We start from the raw sequence: 14,898 nt of genomic DNA on the forward strand, positions 1-14,898 counted from the left end.
GTTTCTCCTTGTATAATGATTTTATTTAATTTTGAAATTGGAACTTCGCCATTTAAATCTTTAATCTTTTTTATTTCTTATTTGTTTGGTGTTTGTTTGACAAAATAAATTGAATGATTTTGATCAATACAAAATAAAATAATGTACGTACTTTTTAATCGGTTATTAAGTTATTAAACGACATATTGATATAAGTTTTCTTGAAATATAAATAATGAAAACATAGGCTTCATACTAAAGTTCCTGAATTTGTTCCTTTTTACAGTATTAACGAGCTCGCTTGTTAAAATGAAGAAGAAAACCGGTCTTAATATCAATAATTGCAAATCAGGAATTATAAAGACGTTCCTCGTTACTTACACTGAAAAGGATAGTTTGTTCCGACAAATCAAGGTTAAAGATTGTGGAAACCCTGTATCTCGCTTGAAAGTGCTGCTGTAAAAGCGTATTGTTGATTGTAATAAGAGAGTCCATTTATCAGTAAAGTACAGAATTTTAAAAAGTTGGAAAATTAGCTGGCTATCCAACTTTCATAACAATCTATGTCAAAAAATAAACTCCCATTCTTTTTGTTATTGTTAACTGTAAAAAAATTAAGTCCATCTTTCAGACACAAAAAACCCTGAAAATATAAAAATAAATATATTTACAAAAGTTTACCTTCGTCATTATCTATTCATTATTAAAAGAAGTTTCTTCTCAAGTCCATTAAATTCTAGGAAATATTAAACATTTAATTGATGTGTAACAATTTTTTTATCCCTAACTGTATCTACTTGCGTAATGCAAATTAATCTTAGTAAATCGGGAAAAATGACATTTAAAATTTTGCTCTGGATTCTCTTATGAAGCATAGAAACCTTTTGTCCAAATTTCATAAAATTCAATGAAGGTTTGACAAAGTTACAGTTTATTTTCTATTTTTGAGTGTGACTGTCCCACTGGTATATTTCGTCCCTCTTTTATTGAAGTATAAATACACTATATCAACAGACTGAACCTAAATATTAACGACGACAATTGCAGACGCCAACGAAGGATAAGAATCGCTATTTTAGCTTTCTTGTCATTACTATCGCAGGCTGTATAATTAATTTATATAAAAAAAAAATCTGACTTTACCAAATCATACTAAACAGCCAATAAATTTTCAAAAAAATTGGTCTCTTTTCGATATAACTTATTTGAAAACAACTCTGTATATACTTAATGTCTTGTAATTATTTACGGGTAGCTATAAATACTAGTACTAGTAATAATATTTTGCCTCTTTCCTACTGTTGTTTCTTTCGATTTGCAACGGTGACCAAATTGCAATGTGGTTGGTATTATAGGATACGACTGTACTAAAGGGTGTTTATCGACATCAACATTTTAAAACAAGAAAAAGAGAAAAAAACACTTTATCAGGCCGTTTGATGAGCAAAGTGTCTAGTAGTTCTTCGCTAAAACGTAGGCAAAAGGAATCAATTGGTCTCTTGTGGAGAGTTGTCTCATTTGCAATCATACCACATCTCATTCTTTTAATCAAGGATTTGTATAGTATACAAATCCTTGTTTTAATACACACAGAAATTATCTGCCTATATCTCCATGAATGAAAGTCAATTATATAATTATAGATTTTTCATTAATGGAGATATTTTCCAGTCAACGGGATAAAGCAAAACTGCTATAAAATGAAAATGAAATATCAAACAATTTAATAAGTCATTATTTTTTTGTAGATAATATCGTTAGTTATTATTTCAAGTTGATATTATTATTTAAAACTTTGTAAATGAATATTACTTTCGTATCGATTTTAAACGATTTAATCTTAGTTTGCAGATAATGGACAACAAGTGACAATAAAAATACGTACGTATTGTTTACGAATAGTTAATAAGTTGAATACAATTGAGCTTGAAAGGCCGAACAGTTGTAACAATAATAATATCTACTGATATATTATTTTGTTATCCTCGCATGTAAGGCTACAATTTTTTAAGGCAATAGGTTTTTGATAATTCGCTTCGGAACTTAACAGATCCCCAAGCGACACGGACTTTAGAAGAATACCTACTCAAATAAATGTTTATTCTACTTTGTAAAATTAAGAGAAAAGAACTGGATCTTTCTACATTGAATTATATATTAGAATGTATGAGAGTGTCCGTAGAAAAACGTCATATTTCAAGGATATACCATTTTTAGCACAAAACTTTTCTAAAATCAATTAAAATTTCTCTATAGACACAAGGCTTCAAAAATAATTAAAATCCTCAATTTTTCCGGCTGGTGTAAATAAGGTACAGATTTTTAAAAATAAATCCAAAGTATTGTTATAGAACACTAAGTATCTCTCTTTGTGATTGTCTTCATCACTCTTAATTACTAGTAACATATATTTTTCTCATTTCTAAACATATCAAATATTACTTTGGAAATTGCAAGATGCCAAGGGCATACAATTTATAGTAAAGACGATTTGAATGACTACCCATAGGCTTACTATCATGCAAGGACCAACGAAGAAGGACAACTTAAGTTGCTAATAAACATGTTTTTTTTATATATATATATATATACAAACATGTTTATCAACAACGCTGAAGTTTAATCATCACCGATAAAAATCGATTTGTGAAATAAAATTAACGATTGACGTCATCAATTATGAAAATATAAAAGGGTAATTCCTTAATGTGTACTTTTTTATTGACTACTTATCTGCTATTATCATTTTTCATGAGCATATTTGTAATTGTTAGTTAGTACTCCAATCGGAATCAATTTCTCTCCCACTTGTTCCTTTGCTTTCTAAAGAGTAATAGAAAGAAGCTAGCATCTTTTTTTCTTCAGCTGATTGTTCTATTCTAAAGTTGATATTTATCAACAGAATTTAAAACTAGAGGCTCTAAAGAGCCTGTGTCGCTCACCTTGGTCTATGTGACTATTAAACAAAGGAAGCAGATGGATTCATGACAAAATTGTATTTTGGTGATGGTGATGTGTTTGTACATCTTACTTTACTGAACATCCTTGCTGCTTACAATTATCTCTATCTATAATGAACTTGACCCAGTAGTTTCAGTGGAAAATGTTAGTAAAAATTTACAAATTTTATAAAAATTGTTGAAAATTGACTATAAAGGACAATAACTCCTTAGGGGGTCAATTGACCATTTCAGTCATGTTGACTTATTTGTAAATCTTACTTTGCTGAACATTATTGCTGTTTACAGTTTATCTCTATCTATAATAATATTCAAGACAAAAACCAAAAACAGCAAAATTTCCTTAAAATTACCAATTTAGGGGCAGCAACCCAACAACGGGTTGTCAGATTCATCTGAAAATTTCGGGGCAGATAGATCTTGACCTGATAAACAAATTAACCCCCATGTCAGATTTGCTCTAAACGCTTTGGTTTTTGAGTTATAAGCCAAAAACTGCATTTTACCCCTATGTTCTATTTTTAGCCATGGCGGCCATCTTGGTTGGATGGCCGGGTCATCGGACACATTTTTTAAACTAGATACCCCAAAGATGATTGTGGATAAGTTTGGATTAATTTGGCCCAGTAGTTTCAGAGGAGAAGATTTTTGTAAAAGATTACTAAGATTTACGAAAAATGGTTAAAAATTGACTATAAAGGGCAATAACTCCTATATGGGTCAACTGACCATTTCGGTCATGTTGACTTATTTGTAAATCTTACTTTGCTGAACATTATTGCTGTTTACAGTTTATTTTTATCTATAATAATTTTCAAGATAATAACCAAAAACAGTAAAATTTCCTTAAAATGACCAATTCAGGGGCAGGAACCCAACAACTGGTTGTCCGATTTATCTGAAAATTTCAGGGCAGATAGATCTTGACCTGATAAACAATTTAGCACCTGTCAGATTTGCTCTAAACGCTTTGGTTTTTGAGTTATAAGCCAAAAACTGCATTTTACCCCTATGTTCTATTTTTAGCCATGGCGGCCATCTTGGTTGGATGGCTGGGTCATCAGACACATTTTTTAAACTAGATACCCCAAAGATGATTGTGAATAAGTTTGGATTAATTTGGCCCAGTAGTTTCAGAGGAGAAGATTTTTGTAAAAGATTACTAAGATTTACGAAAAATGGTTAAAAATTGACTATAAAGGGCAATAACTCCTAAAGGGGTCAACTGACCATTTCGGTCATGTTGACTTATTTGTAAATCTTACTTTGCTGAACATAATGGCTGTTTACAGTTTATCTCTATCTATAATAATATACAAGATAATAACCAAAAACAGCAAAATTTCCTTAAAATTACCAATTCAGGGGCAGCAACCCAACAACAGGTTGTCAGATTCATCTGAAAATTTCAGGGTAGATAGATCTTGACCTGATAAACAATTTTACCAAATGTCAGATTTGCTCTAAATGCTTTGGTTTTTAAGTTATAAGCCAAAAACTGCATTTTACCCCTATGTTCTATTTTTAGCCGTGGCGGCCATCTTGGTTGGTTGGCCGGGTCACCGGACACATTTTTTAAACTAGATACCCCAAAGATAATTGTGGCCAAGTTTGGATAAATTTGGCCCAGTAGTTTCAGAGGAGAAGATTTTTGTAAAAGATTATTAAGATTGTAGATAATATCGTTAGTTATTATTTCAAGTTGATATTATTATTTAAAACTTTGTAAATGAATATTACTTTCGTATCGATTTTAAACGATTTAATCTTAGTTTGCAGATAATGGACAACAAGTGACAATAAAAATACGTACGTATTGTTTACGAATAGTTAATAAGTTGAATACAATTGAGCTTGAAAGGCCGAACAGTTGTAACAATAATAATATCTACTGATATATTATTTTGTTATCCTCGCATGTAAGGCTACAATTTTTTAAGGCAATAGGTTTTTGATAATTCGCTTCGGAACTTAACAGATCCCCAAGCGACACGGACTTTAGAAGAATACCTACTCAAATAAATGTTTATTCTACTTTGTAAAATTAAGAGAAAAGAACTGGATCTTTCTACATTGAATTATATATTAGAATGTATGAGAGTGTCCGTAGAAAAACGTCATATTTCAAGGATATACCATTTTTAGCACAAAACTTTTCTAAAATCAATTAAAATTTCTCTATAGACACAAGGCTTCAAAAATAATTAAAATCCTCAATTTTTCCGGCTGGTGTAAATAAGGTACAGATTTTTAAAAATAAATCCAAAGTATTGTTATAGAACACTAAGTATCTCTCTTTGTGATTGTCTTCATCACTCTTAATTACTAGTAACATATATTTTTCTCATTTCTAAACATATCAAATATTACTTTGGAAATTGCAAGATGCCAAGGGCATACAATTTATAGTAAAGACGATTTGAATGACTACCCATAGGCTTACTATCATGCAAGGACCAACGAAGAAGGACAACTTAAGTTGCTAATAAACATGTTTTTTTTATATATATATATATATACAAACATGTTTATCAACAACGCTGAAGTTTAATCATCACCGATAAAAATCGATTTGTGAAATAAAATTAACGATTGACGTCATCAATTATGAAAATATAAAAGGGTAATTCCTTAATGTGTACTTTTTTATTGACTACTTATCTGCTATTATCATTTTTCATGAGCATATTTGTAATTGTTAGTTAGTACTCCAATCGGAATCAATTTCTCTCCCACTTGTTCCTTTGCTTTCTAAAGAGTAATAGAAAGAAGCTAGCATCTTTTTTTCTTCAGCTGATTGTTCTATTCTAAAGTTGATATTTATCAACAGAATTTAAAACTAGAGGCTCTAAAGAGCCTGTGTCGCTCACCTTGGTCTATGTGACTATTAAACAAAGGAAGCAGATGGATTCATGACAAAATTGTATTTTGGTGATGGTGATGTGTTTGTACATCTTACTTTACTGAACATCCTTGCTGCTTACAATTATCTCTATCTATAATGAACTTGACCCAGTAGTTTCAGTGGAAAATGTTAGTAAAAATTTACAAATTTTATAAAAATTGTTGAAAATTGACTATAAAGGACAATAACTCCTTAGGGGGTCAATTGACCATTTCAGTCATGTTGACTTATTTGTAAATCTTACTTTGCTGAACATTATTGCTGTTTACAGTTTATCTCTATCTATAATAATATTCAAGACAAAAACCAAAAACAGCAAAATTTCCTTAAAATTACCAATTTAGGGGCAGCAACCCAACAACGGGTTGTCAGATTCATCTGAAAATTTCGGGGCAGATAGATCTTGACCTGATAAACAAATTAACCCCCATGTCAGATTTGCTCTAAACGCTTTGGTTTTTGAGTTATAAGCCAAAAACTGCATTTTACCCCTATGTTCTATTTTTAGCCATGGCGGCCATCTTGGTTGGATGGCCGGGTCATCGGACACATTTTTTAAACTAGATACCCCAAAGATGATTGTGGATAAGTTTGGATTAATTTGGCCCAGTAGTTTCAGAGGAGAAGATTTTTGTAAAAGATTACTAAGATTTACGAAAAATGGTTAAAAATTGACTATAAAGGGCAATAACTCCTATATGGGTCAACTGACCATTTCGGTCATGTTGACTTATTTGTAAATCTTACTTTGCTGAACATTATTGCTGTTTACAGTTTATTTTTATCTATAATAATTTTCAAGATAATAACCAAAAACAGTAAAATTTCCTTAAAATGACCAATTCAGGGGCAGGAACCCAACAACTGGTTGTCCGATTTATCTGAAAATTTCAGGGCAGATAGATCTTGACCTGATAAACAATTTAGCACCTGTCAGATTTGCTCTAAACGCTTTGGTTTTTGAGTTATAAGCCAAAAACTGCATTTTACCCCTATGTTCTATTTTTAGCCATGGCGGCCATCTTGGTTGGATGGCTGGGTCATCAGACACATTTTTTAAACTAGATACCCCAAAGATGATTGTGAATAAGTTTGGATTAATTTGGCCCAGTAGTTTCAGAGGAGAAGATTTTTGTAAAAGATTACTAAGATTTACGAAAAATGGTTAAAAATTGACTATAAAGGGCAATAACTCCTAAAGGGGTCAACTGACCATTTCGGTCATGTTGACTTATTTGTAAATCTTACTTTGCTGAACATAATGGCTGTTTACAGTTTATCTCTATCTATAATAATATACAAGATAATAACCAAAAACAGCAAAATTTCCTTAAAATTACCAATTCAGGGGCAGCAACCCAACAACAGGTTGTCAGATTCATCTGAAAATTTCAGGGTAGATAGATCTTGACCTGATAAACAATTTTACCAAATGTCAGATTTGCTCTAAATGCTTTGGTTTTTAAGTTATAAGCCAAAAACTGCATTTTACCCCTATGTTCTATTTTTAGCCGTGGCGGCCATCTTGGTTGGTTGGCCGGGTCACCGGACACATTTTTTAAACTAGATACCCCAAAGATAATTGTGGCCAAGTTTGGATAAATTTGGCCCAGTAGTTTCAGAGGAGAAGATTTTTGTAAAAGATTATTAAGATTGTAGATAATATCGTTAGTTATTATTTCAAGTTGATATTATTATTTAAAACTTTGTAAATGAATATTACTTTCGTATCGATTTTAAACGATTTAATCTTAGTTTGCAGATAATGGACAACAAGTGACAATAAAAATACGTACGTATTGTTTACGAATAGTTAATAAGTTGAATACAATTGAGCTTGAAAGGCCGAACAGTTGTAACAATAATAATATCTACTGATATATTATTTTGTTATCCTCGCATGTAAGGCTACAATTTTTTAAGGCAATAGGTTTTTGATAATTCGCTTCGGAACTTAACAGATCCCCAAGCGACACGGACTTTAGAAGAATACCTACTCAAATAAATGTTTATTCTACTTTGTAAAATTAAGAGAAAAGAACTGGATCTTTCTACATTGAATTATATATTAGAATGTATGAGAGTGTCCGTAGAAAAACGTCATATTTCAAGGATATACCATTTTTAGCACAAAACTTTTCTAAAATCAATTAAAATTTCTCTATAGACACAAGGCTTCAAAAATAATTAAAATCCTCAATTTTTCCGGCTGGTGTAAATAAGGTACAGATTTTTAAAAATAAATCCAAAGTATTGTTATAGAACACTAAGTATCTCTCTTTGTGATTGTCTTCATCACTCTTAATTACTAGTAACATATATTTTTCTCATTTCTAAACATATCAAATATTACTTTGGAAATTGCAAGATGCCAAGGGCATACAATTTATAGTAAAGACGATTTGAATGACTACCCATAGGCTTACTATCATGCAAGGACCAACGAAGAAGGACAACTTAAGTTGCTAATAAACATGTTTTTTTTATATATATATATATATACAAACATGTTTATCAACAACGCTGAAGTTTAATCATCACCGATAAAAATCGATTTGTGAAATAAAATTAACGATTGACGTCATCAATTATGAAAATATAAAAGGGTAATTCCTTAATGTGTACTTTTTTATTGACTACTTATCTGCTATTATCATTTTTCATGAGCATATTTGTAATTGTTAGTTAGTACTCCAATCGGAATCAATTTCTCTCCCACTTGTTCCTTTGCTTTCTAAAGAGTAATAGAAAGAAGCTAGCATCTTTTTTTCTTCAGCTGATTGTTCTATTCTAAAGTTGATATTTATCAACAGAATTTAAAACTAGAGGCTCTAAAGAGCCTGTGTCGCTCACCTTGGTCTATGTGACTATTAAACAAAGGAAGCAGATGGATTCATGACAAAATTGTATTTTGGTGATGGTGATGTGTTTGTACATCTTACTTTACTGAACATCCTTGCTGCTTACAATTATCTCTATCTATAATGAACTTGACCCAGTAGTTTCAGTGGAAAATGTTAGTAAAAATTTACAAATTTTATAAAAATTGTTGAAAATTGACTATAAAGGACAATAACTCCTTAGGGGGTCAATTGACCATTTCAGTCATGTTGACTTATTTGTAAATCTTACTTTGCTGAACATTATTGCTGTTTACAGTTTATCTCTATCTATAATAATATTCAAGACAAAAACCAAAAACAGCAAAATTTCCTTAAAATTACCAATTTAGGGGCAGCAACCCAACAACGGGTTGTCAGATTCATCTGAAAATTTCGGGGCAGATAGATCTTGACCTGATAAACAAATTAACCCCCATGTCAGATTTGCTCTAAACGCTTTGGTTTTTGAGTTATAAGCCAAAAACTGCATTTTACCCCTATGTTCTATTTTTAGCCATGGCGGCCATCTTGGTTGGATGGCCGGGTCATCGGACACATTTTTTAAACTAGATACCCCAAAGATGATTGTGGATAAGTTTGGATTAATTTGGCCCAGTAGTTTCAGAGGAGAAGATTTTTGTAAAAGATTACTAAGATTTACGAAAAATGGTTAAAAATTGACTATAAAGGGCAATAACTCCTATATGGGTCAACTGACCATTTCGGTCATTTGACTTATTTGTAAATCTTACTTTGCTGAACATTATTGCTGTTTACAGTTTATTTTTATCTATAATAATTTTCAAGATAATAACCAAAAACAGTAAAATTTCCTTAAAATGACCAATTCAGGGGCAGGAACCCAACAACTGGTTGTCCGATTTATCTGAAAATTTCAGGGCAGATAGATCTTGACCTGATAAACAATTTAGCACCTGTCAGATTTGCTCTAAACGCTTTGGTTTTTGAGTTATAAGCCAAAAACTGCATTTTACCCCTATGTTCTATTTTTAGCCATGGCGGCCATCTTGGTTGGATGGCTGGGTCATCAGACACATTTTTTAAACTAGATACCCCAAAGATGATTGTGAATAAGTTTGGATTAATTTGGCCCAGTAGTTTCAGAGGAGAAGATTTTTGTAAAAGATTACTAAGATTTACGAAAAATGGTTAAAAATTGACTATAAAGGGCAATAACTCCTAAAGGGGTCAACTGACCATTTCGGTCATGTTGACTTATTTGTAAATCTTACTTTGCTGAACATAATGGCTGTTTACAGTTTATCTCTATCTATAATAATATACAAGATAATAACCAAAAACAGCAAAATTTCCTTAAAATTACCAATTCAGGGGCAGCAACCCAACAACAGGTTGTCAGATTCATCTGAAAATTTCAGGGTAGATAGATCTTGACCTGATAAACAATTTTACCAAATGTCAGATTTGCTCTAAATGCTTTGGTTTTTAAGTTATAAGCCAAAAACTGCATTTTACCCATATGTTCTATTTTTAGCCGTGGCGGCCATCTTGGTTGGTTGGCCGGGTCACCGGACACATTTTTTAAACTAGATACCCCAAAGATAATTGTGGCCAAGTTTGGATAAATTTGGCCTAGTAGTTTCAGAGGAGAAGATTTTTGTAAAAGATTATTAAGATTTACGAAAAATGGTTAAAAATTGACTATAAAGGGCAATAACTCCTAAAGGGGTCAACTGATCATTTCGGTCATGTTGACTTATTTGTAAATCTTACTTTGCTGAACATTATTGCTGTTTACTGTTTATCTCTATCTATAATAATATTCAAGATAATAACCAAAAACAGCAAAATTTCCTTAAAATTACTAATTCAGGGGCAGCAACCCAACAACGGGTTATCCGATTCATCTGAAAATTTCAGGGCAGATAGATCTTGACCTGTTACACAAGTTTACCCCATGTCAGATTTGCTCTAAATGCTTTGGTTTTTGAGTTATAAGCCAAAAACTGCATTTTACCCCTATGTTCTATTTTTAGCCATGGCGGCCATCTTGGATGGTTGGCCGGGTCACCGGACACATTTTTTAAACTAGATACCCCAATGATGATTTTGGCCAAGTTTGGTGTAATTTGGCCCAGTAGTTTCAGAGGAGAAGATTTTTGTAAAAGTTAACGACGCCAGACGACGGACGACAGACGACGGACGACGGACGACGGACGCCAAGTGATGGGAAAAGCTCACTTGGCCCTTTGGGCCAGGTGAGCTAAAAAAAAAGAACAGTAAAGATACACCTCAATCTGTTAAATACTTGAACAACCATAAGGGTCGGATGTGATTTATGCTTTTTCGAAGAAAATGATTACTACAATCTGAGACAACGTTAACAGTGTGATAGAGAAGTTTCAGATATAGTCAAATATTGGATTTTTAAGAATTAAAAGACTATTATTTATTGTATTTGTTTTCCTTTCACTAAAATGAGAAAAAGTGATTTCATTGATTGAATTTCATTTTTTTATAGAGATTACTGTTAAACTGTTTGTTTTGCCATTGAGAAAAATTGTCTATGCATATTCTATCATTTTTAACAACACACATATTTTTTGGTATTATATTGTTTAAATAAATCATGGGTCGTTGAACTTTCTAATAGCGGCAAATTCACTTCATTATCGATTTTTTTACATAGCATCTAACGAAACAGTACAGGAAGACTAGTCCGAGATTTCTGTCTCATTTACGATCATACCTCATCTCCCTTTTTACATACAGTAATAAAAAAAGACAGTCTGAAAAATCTCGGAGTGCAGGAAGACACGATCTAATTCAATACCCGAAAACAAACAGCACACAGTATAATAGTGGAAAATCGAAAGAACCATGCAATTCGGTATTGCTTCAAGAAATACAGTTGCGAACTCTATGTGTATATTAAATAAAATACCAGTGCAGTGGCATAATTTTACATTTTATTAATAAGTTCATTAAACCAGAGAGAAATATTTTAGTACAACTTTTAGAACCTTTATCTTATTCCTGAAGGTCATAGTTGTGCAATAAATCTATATAATTTTGATGAAAAAGTTGTTTGAAATTCGAGACGACCTTGAAGAAGAAGCTACAAATTGAATATCAAGAGTCAAGACCGACCTTTTTAATTGCTTACTTACAAATCAAAGCAACCAATGAACACATTTGTATACCCAAGGTATCATTATTAGTCAGTATCAAAAGGAAACACAATTATAAACACAAACAAAGGAAAACAGTGCTGTTGATGAATTGCTCTATAATATTTACATAAGAGTCTCATCGGTGGATAGCTCAACTGTAACATATTTCTTTGCTGATTGTTAAAAGGAGTAGGTCCAGTAAGACCCCTTTTTGGCCCCAAAATATAGCAGTTTTACAAAATTGTTCAAATGTTAACTTATAGTTATTTATTGGACAGAAGAATGCTTCTGCTACATAAATCTGGGCTGTTTTTTTTTTACAATACAATGAAAATATATCGGGTACTAGCACCACAAAGTCATGCTAATTTACTGAAATCTTCACATTTCTAGCATTTTAGTTGAATTTTAGACGGTTTTCGTGTAAAACGAAAGTGGCCGCATTCGTGTTCATCCTTAATATTAAAATGTAAGTTATATTTTATTATAATACATAATATATATAAAGGTTGAGGATGAACACGGATGCGGCCACTTTCATTTTTGACAAAAACCATCTGAAAAGTGACATTTTTCGGCATATTTGGTAGATTTTTCATATTTCAGCTTGAATCGGTGCGTTTTTTATGATTAAATCAGTTAAAATCTTTCACAAAAACTAATTGATTCAAATAAAATAGACACTTAAGTGTTTAAAAAGTGGTCAAAATCTTTCGTCAGATGAACCTGAAATTTGAGGCCAAAATCGGTCCTTCCGGACCTTCTCCTTTGTTTAAAAAGAAATCAACTGCCGCAGAATTTTCATAGAAAAACAAGTGCCGCCTCCCCCGACCCATTTTAAAAACCTTATATTTGTCAATCATCACTGCTCCTTGCTCTCTTGTGGCCTACATACATATATAATTCATCAGAAACAACTAATTGAAACCTCGTCATCTGATACTCGTGTCATATGAGAGAGAATTTAGGTCCCAACGAAAGCCTGATGTATTAGCTTTTCTTGAGATTTTTATAATGTATTTTGAAACCTATAGTGATCTTTTCTACAATTATTATTTTAATGATAATAATTTCAAGCATACAGCCTATAGAATATACAATAGTACAATTGATCGACTCAAAATTGCATGCAATATTTGCCACTTGACGTCAAAAACCAACTATCAATCAATTATTACAATTGATATTCAGTGCATCCGTATCAAATTATTAAAAATCATTTTACAACATTTTAATATGACGGAGAATGGCAATTATTATTAAGAAATAAGAAATAAGAAATAAAACTACGTATTACTGAGCTTTTTTATATTAAACATAAACATATTAATTATAGTCTTGATGAATAATATGTTTGTTGAGAAATTATAGTATATACTGATCGTTCAATAGATAAATAATTATGTAATCTACAATCGTACTCCGATGATTTTGTGAGCATATATTTTAGATGAGGGTGTGTCTGCATAGGGTTTTTTCATTGGTTTGTGTTTGAGATCGTCGATTTTTTTTGCAATAAAACAAAACTTCAGGTTTAACTTTTATCAAGACGGACAATGCGATTAAATTTTCAACGAATATACCACTCTGATGGCATTGCAGCTAGTACATATATATATAGTATATATATGTTGTGTACAAATTATAATTTTTACAGATTTTATTGTACAAGTAACCAGTATTTTATGAACCGCATAACACAAATGGATAGTGCAAGCACACAGTCTTTTGTTTCCCATAGACATAAAGACATGAGACATAAAGCTTTATTTAAAGTCGGTATATGCAATACAAATACAAACATAAGCTCTGATGAGCTTTTAGAACCCATATTTCTGTCATATTTCCATGACTACATGATACTGTTTAATACTGAACATTGAAACAAAAAAACTTATAAGAACACAAACAAACTTTTTATGGATATGATTTTGGAATAAGTAGAAAAATAAAAATAGATTTCAAACCATTCAGGAGATCATTTAGGTATCTTTATTTCCAGTATGAAGACAAGGACAATAGCACTAAATGTTAGGTTAATGTATAAGGGTAAGACTTATGAATGTTGTTTTCGGTGGGATCGGTGGCTGCGTTAACAATTTGTTAAAGTTTGTGAATAGTTCGGCATATAAGGGAATCATTGTAGGGTCAATATATGGAAAGCATTTGTATAAGCCTCGGAACATCTCATTTGCAGATTATTTGACACTACCTCCTCGGCTATAGTTGATTGACTTTGTAACTTAATCATAGTATACATGTTACAGTTTGTGATTATATCACTTTAAAATAAATCGTCTAATACAAGTCAGTGATATTTGGTATGCTGCTGGTTGTATTAGCAGTAAAACTATTTATTTTTAAAGTGTTTAATCGAACCATATTTAACCTGGTTATTTCAAATATTGGCTTGTTAAGAAGAGTTAAGAGCAGAAATGTTAAGCACAATGCGATCTTAGAATAAGTCAGCATGGCCAATCTGTCAACCCACTCAATGCACTAATTGCTATAATTATTGTCAATATAATGGAATTTGATACGACTGTCATACAAGTGAGAGGTTTGGCTAGCTATAAAACCAGATTCAATCCACCATTTTCTACATAAGAAAATGCCTGTACCAAGTCAGGAATATGACAGTTGTTATCCATTCGTTTGATCTGTTCGAGCTTCTGATTTTGCCATTTGATTAGGGACTTTCCGTTTTGAATATTCCTCGGAGTTCAGTTTTTTTTAAACAATTCGAAAACTATAATATAATATCAATAATATCAGCAATGTCTAGGTTGAGTTCGAAAATCGCGCTGTTTGGGTACAATTACAGGGAGCTATGTCCATATTTACTGACATTGATTTAAATGTTAGTTCATCTTATCCATTGAAAAGGTTCAAATCTTTCTAAAGAAATGCAGAAAATGCAACATTATACAATAGAACTCTATCAAGTGTTTTGTTTTCCATATCATAACTCCATTGTAGTCTAGTAAATCTTTTAATTTGTTCATCAGCCATAATTT

The sequence above is a fragment of the Mytilus galloprovincialis genome, chromosome 13, assembly GCF_965363235.1.
Source record: "Mytilus galloprovincialis chromosome 13, xbMytGall1.hap1.1, whole genome shotgun sequence".
Lineage (NCBI taxonomy): Eukaryota > Metazoa > Mollusca > Bivalvia > Mytilida > Mytilidae > Mytilus > Mytilus galloprovincialis.